This window comes from Herpailurus yagouaroundi, unplaced genomic scaffold, assembly GCF_014898765.1.
Source record: "Herpailurus yagouaroundi ecotype Mexico unplaced genomic scaffold, PumYag 164, whole genome shotgun sequence".
Taxonomy (NCBI): domain Eukaryota; kingdom Metazoa; phylum Chordata; class Mammalia; order Carnivora; family Felidae; genus Herpailurus; species Herpailurus yagouaroundi.
In genome coordinates, this window is record NW_024412405.1 from 6,467,008 (window position 1) to 6,473,238 (window position 6,231).

The 6,231-nt window shown below is 46.7% G+C and overlaps 1 long non-coding RNA gene across 1 annotated transcript; it reads right to left on the reverse strand.

The window, feature by feature from the left end:
* Positions 1-2,821: 2,821 nt before the first annotated feature.
* LOC121037924 (uncharacterized) lies at positions 2,822-3,818 on the reverse strand. The gene is made up of 2 exons (XR_005794057.1): positions 3,578-3,818; positions 2,822-3,033 (listed from the first exon to the last, which is right to left on the reverse strand). It is a non-coding gene; the product is annotated as an uncharacterized LOC121037924 (long non-coding RNA).
* Positions 3,819-6,231: the final 2,413 nt, after the last annotated feature.

Genomic DNA, 6,231 nt, shown 5'->3' on the forward strand with positions numbered 1-6,231 from the left:
TTTCTTTTCTTTTCTTTTCTTTTCTTTTCTTTTCTTTTCTTTTCTTTCTTTCTTTCTTTCTCTTTTGTTCTTTATTTTTCGTTCTTCCGTTCTTTTTTTATTATAGAAAAAAATCCTCGCATGGTAGAGGGACAGATAGATGCGGTGTTTTAATTAGATTAATCCTGACGTGTATTCACAGACAGCAGGGGCAGGAAGGCCACTGATGTGGAAACTATTACTGTAAGTCTAGAGTGACGAGAGGCTTGGATTGGGGTAGATGGGGGGGGTGATGGGGGAAGATGTATTTTTTTTAATGCTTATTTATTTTTGAAAGAGAAGAGAGCGAGCGAGCAGGGGAGGGGCAGAGAGAGGGGGAGACACAGAATCTGAAACAGGCTCCAGGCTTTGAGCGGTCAGCACAGAGCCCGACGCGGGGCTCGAACCCACGGACGGCGAGATGGTGACCTGAGCCGAAGTCGGACGCTTAACCGACCGAGCCACCCAGGTGCCCCGGGAAGACATAGTTCTTAATGTTTACTCATTTTTGAGAGCATGCGAGCAGGGGAGGGGCAGAGAGGGGACAGAGGATCCGAAGCAGGCTCTGCGCTGACAGCAGAGAGCCCGATGAAGGGCTTGAACTCACAAACCAGGAGATCATGACCTGAAGCATAGTCAGACACTCAACCAACTGAGCCACCCAGGCGCCCCTGGGGGAAGACCTATTTTGTAAGCCACTTCGCCTTTTCTTCGCCTGTGGTCTGATTGCACCAGACTAAGAAAACCAAGTTTAAACGGCAGAAGGGCTGAAGACAGGCAAAGTCAACGCGTGGGCTGATGGAAAGACCATGGAAGAGTTGTGGTGAAAGCGGGCGGCAGATCCTACCACCGATAATACCCACGCTTGGTTTTGTCGGAGACGATGAGCAAGGGTGATGACACATACCTGGCCTGGTGTGCATGGTGGGGCCATACCGGTGTTTTCAGGTGGTGCCCTTGCCTTTTGGTTATGGCATGGGACCCCCCCACCCGCCTTCCCCAGTCAGTGAGCAGTGAGCAGCCTTCCTGCCCTTTTCAACTTGGTTTTCTGTTACTTTTATATTCTCTCTCTCCCTGGTTCCGTGTCTTAATTTTCCCTCTGCTGCCTGTTCAAGGTGCACGTATTACTTTCTCCACGCTGCCCTGTTTTGTGGTTTGTTGTTCAGAAGAAAGTGATGTCTATACTAATACATACCGAACATCTGTCTCGCCTCGTACTGACATGTGCTGGGCCATAAAGCTTCTCAGATTATCTTCCTAGTTGGAGAGTAAAAACGGAAAAAAGAAAAGGTATCCCGAAGATACACTTCTGTAAAGCCATTGGGATACAGAATGGCTGGAAAGAACAAATCAACGCATAAAAGCCACGGAGCTCTTGTTTTCTTGGGTGAAGGATCCTGGGCTGGCTGCAACTGACTGAGAAAGGGTGAGTGGGTGTGCGATCTACTCACGTCGTGAACTGAATGCGCCCAGCTCTGCCTGTGTGTCCCCAACCCCCAACACCATAAACTGAAACCCTAACCTTTAATGGGATATTTGGAGGGGAGGCTTTGGCCAGGTAATTAGGGTTAAATGAGGCCAGGAGTGTAGGTCCCTCAGGATGGGATGAAGGGCCCTTTAAGAAGAGCATAGAGGCAAAGCCACATGAGGGTCCAGGGAGCAGGCGACCGTCCATAAGCCGGCTTCAGGTGTGAACGTCCTTCCCTACAGCGTGGGCTCCCTGACCTCAGCCCTCCAGCCTCCAGGACTGCGAAAAAGTACACCCCTGTTGTGCGAGCCACTCACCTGTGAGTCTGTCGTATCCTGTTACGGTAGCCCAAGGAGGTAGATCCTGTGTCCTCATCAAGAGTTTTACATGCTGATGATGCGAATCTGCCTAAAGGAAATCGTATTTTTAAAGTGGACTGTAGTCCAGTACCTAGCATGTATGTCTATTTTGCATCCTTTTCAGAGTATCTGGATTCTCTCCTGAATCATCCCAAACGGAAGAGGTGGTTATAAATATGTTTATTCATTCAGCAACGGTTTACCGCCTTCTCTAAATGAAGCAACACGCGGGCCCTGGGGAGACATCACGGGCAAAACCGTTTCTGCCGTCCTCACGCTAACAGTCGGGTGGGGTAGGGGTCCTCGCCGAAAGGAACAGGTTTCTTTGAAGTAGGAGTTTCCTTTTATAAAGTCATGTGAAGCACATTCGCGCTTGCTTTAAAATATTACACGCGGAGTGGCTCTCCATTCACAAACTCGACCGAAGCAAGAAGGCTATTTTTATACCCCAATTTTAGGTCCTCTTGCGTGACCCTGACCTCAGTGTTTGATTTCCTTGCTCCCCCCCCCCCCCCCGCCCCCCCTTCTATACCTGTGTCCAGGGGAACCTTAAGAGTCAAAGTGTTAGAAGTGGAAGGCCATGTTTCAATCAGTTTTTGCTGCCTATCCCGAGGGGTCATCCTGCCTTCTATGTGGGCACCTTCCCTAGGCCACCCATGGAGTCTGCCTGGAATCATCCCTAGTGACCTGCCCCCAGGCTTCTGGGAGAAGCCTGGGAAATCTCTCCCATCCAGAGAACTCCTAGCAGCTGCCAGCCAGCCCGGAGCATCTAATCTTAAGAAATATTTCCTTTTCCTTCAGTGTGTCTTTGCAAGGATATTTTGCTACGTTGGATATATAGTATCTTTGGAAACCACATGCTTGGTTCTTGCTGGAATATGACCTTGTGCAGCCCTTAGGAAAATAGGCTCAGCCCACACTACCAACTTGATGGTGGGAAGAAAGGAATCTGACACACAGGGAGAAAAACGAAATACGAGTTAATATCCTTTTAAAAATAACACAGCTGTTTTTCTCCTCAAGTCTTCCGGGATGCTGAATTATGTTTATCTTAGGACTTGGGTTCATCTGATGTACAAATAATCCCGCTTCTCCTCTTCAAATGTGTTGAGCGCCTCTGGTATGCCAGGAACGGGGCTAGCCATCATGAACACTTTGAGAGAAAGTCTGTCCCATGGGGCTTTTGTTCTAGAACAGAGGAATGGAGGGACCGTGATGGGGGTGGGGAGATGCGCTGGTTGAGGTGGCCTCAATTCTAATGTCATCACCTGGTCACTTAAGGAACTGGAACGTTTCTGAAGTTGAGCAGAAAGCCAGGCGTGGTCTAGTTGGCTTGATTCTTTTTTTTTTTTTTTTTTCCAGTCCACTGATGAGATTTTGAGTAGGGTAATGACTGGTCACCCAACATTAGCAATAAAATTAGATTTGAAGAAGGGTCAGACCACAGAGCACTTCTAAAAAGATTTTCCTTTTTCTTTTTCTTTCTGAAATTTTTTTGGTTACTTATTAGCTTCTGTGAAAGATAGCTAGGAAAATATTTAAGTCCAAGAACATTCTTCCCCCACCCCACCCCACCCTGGGGGCCACCTACTCTAGTCCCCATTTTGCAGCATTTGTTAAGCAGTTATTTTTATGCTTCGCTAATGCCCCCCCCCCCCAACACAGCTTTTAAATAAAACAAGGAACTTCTCTGAAAAGCCCTGAATACAAAAATAAAATATTCTTCATGTACCTTCATGGAGATTTGCTGGGCCACTGAGGGAAATGCACTTCAAAATTAGATCATCTGCTTAGAAACCTCAAAAAAACAAAGTTCTTGCCCTCCTGAAAAGCAAAAGCAAAAAATCTGGGCCATTTGAAGGCAGCAGGAGGAGGGCGGGCCAGGGCAGGACTTGTAACCCAGTGCGACTGGGGTTGGTCACGGCAACAGCAAAGGAATCCCCACCCCAGGGTGTGTGAGGTTCACAAACAAAAGTGCCGCCTTGTAGCCCTTCTAGGGGGAAAGGCTGGCCTTTTATCTGCAGGTTCCCGGCCACTGGGAAGGCCAAACAAAAGCGGGGCATTTTTCTGTGCTTACCCAGCCTCCCTAGAAGGGGCGCTTTCTTCAGATTGCTTTCCTCTCCTGCCTCCGTTCCCTCCCTCCACCCTCAGGCTGCTGGTTTCCTCCCCACTCTCCCCTTTAGCAGGTGTATTGCTGTGGTACCTCCCCTTTTGCAGAGGAATTTGCCAGTGGACCTCCAGCCTCCCCTCCACCCAGCTCCCACCCCCACCAGGGATGGGCACGGCCGTGTGGCATGTGGGACTCATTTATTCTGATAGGTTCCGTTTTGATCCTTTCCTTGGAAAGAAGCCATTGGGAAAGAGAGGCCCTGAGATAGAGTCCGATGAGAATGCAAACATGAGACGGTTAAAAACTGCGATTGGAACCATGTCTAAGTCCTAGCCTCGGATTGGAATTCATGGCCTTTGTCACTACTGTCCAGTTCTCCTTCTCAACGTGCCCGGTTTGCTTTTGATAAACTCCAAGTGCATTGTCCTGCTGGAATGACCTCCATCAAAAACCGTGGAACTCTTACTCCTTACTTCTGACCTGTCCCCCGGCACCTGATCTCCCAGGGCAGGGCTGCAGGCAAACAATACCCGCCCCCCTTCCCCCAGCTCTCCCCTCTCCCTCCCCTGCTCCCTACTCCCTCCGCTCTGCAGTCTGGCCGCCTGAACCAGCTCCTGTCTCCTTGTCACAGACTGCCGGAATGCAAAATGATGAAAATTAATGCTGCTATTAAAGGATTTTTCAATTAAATGTGCAGTTTAGAGCCAGATGCTGCTTTCTTAAAGGAAGAGAAGTTTAAGTAAAAAAATCTGACAGATATTCGTTCCATCTAGCGTGGCAGGATTTATAGTAGATTACACCCTTTGATTTCGGAGGGCCTGAGTCGTTAGGTCCACTTGCAAATGGGCTGAGGGGAACAGTTGCTCTGTTGTAATCTGAAAACATATGGGACGTATGGTGAATATTACATCCATAACTGTTACGATGTTTTGCTTCCTCCAAGCCCCTTTCTTCTCTGCCTCCTGTGGGTTGTTTCCAAGAACCCTGTTACCTTTCTACCTCTATTTTCCCTTGGAGTACAATTTGCTTTATTCTGCTTGCCTTAGAATCCCAGTGAAAAATCTAGAAATTAAATGTTTTTCTTACACGTGTCACCACGTGTTATTCTACAACCTCTGATTCTCTCTTGAGCTAACATTTATCCTGATTTTCATCTGTGTGCAAAGATATAGGCTGGTTTTTTTTTTTAATCTTCTTTTTTTTTTTTTTTTTTTTTGGTATTCTATTGAACCATGCAGGTAACATGCAGTAAAAACACTTTAAATCCAATGACTTTTCAAAAATAGAGCAGATAAAGTTATATAATCAACTTATGTGTATTTACAGGTATTTACTTACGAGAAGGGGTCTAGGCTGTTTTAAAAGTGAGTTTGGATACTGTTCCCCACCCTAGCCAGACTCTTCCTATATCTTTAAGTGGATGAATTGATTAAGTATTGACGAGTGCTGACGCTATGTCCAAAAAAAAAAAAAAAAGTCTCTGGGTTTAAGAAAATCTACCTGTAGTTAAGAACATGCTATTGTACTCTTTGAAATATGATAAGAGGACACATCTCAAGTTAAGCGTTCTTACCACAGAACCAAAAACAAACCTACAAGCGCAAGGAAGTCTTTGGAAATGAGCTATGTTTAGCATCATGACTGTGGTGATGGGTACGTCCAAACTCAAGATGTGTAAGTTGCATGTGTGTAACTTTTATTTTTTTGACCATACCTTGAAGCTTAAACTATATTATCTGGAAAACAATAAAGGTCATTACAGAATGCAAAGTTCAGTGGGAATGCGGAGGGGTGTGAGAGACTGTGTCTGATTAGAATGATCAAGAACAACTTTATCATGGGAGACACCTCTGGGATAAGCCTATTAAGGATGTTATAAGAGCAAAGATGGATAATTCGGGGTTCTTCCTGGGAAAGGCTACTAAATGAATTTGTGGGCTGCCCTGTGACCTCTCCCACTGTGAGATGACCTGCTGGATTTCAAATTTGGAATGGGCAAGAGTGTCCCAAATGGGCTGGTGATCCCGTCACATGTAAACTCAGTAGCTAAGTCACCAATAAGTAATGCCTGGGGCCTAGATAGTGTCTGGCCTCATTCCCAGATCCTCTCGCTGACTCCGTTGATCAGCTTTGAGAATCCTCTGGAATAAAGAACTAGCCATTCCCCCTGACCAGAGCTCTCCACCAACATGGCACTTGAGATCGTCACCATCTCTGTAAGAGGACTCTAGTGATGGACTAACGGGTCTGCCCTTCTCATCTAAGCCCTTTTCATC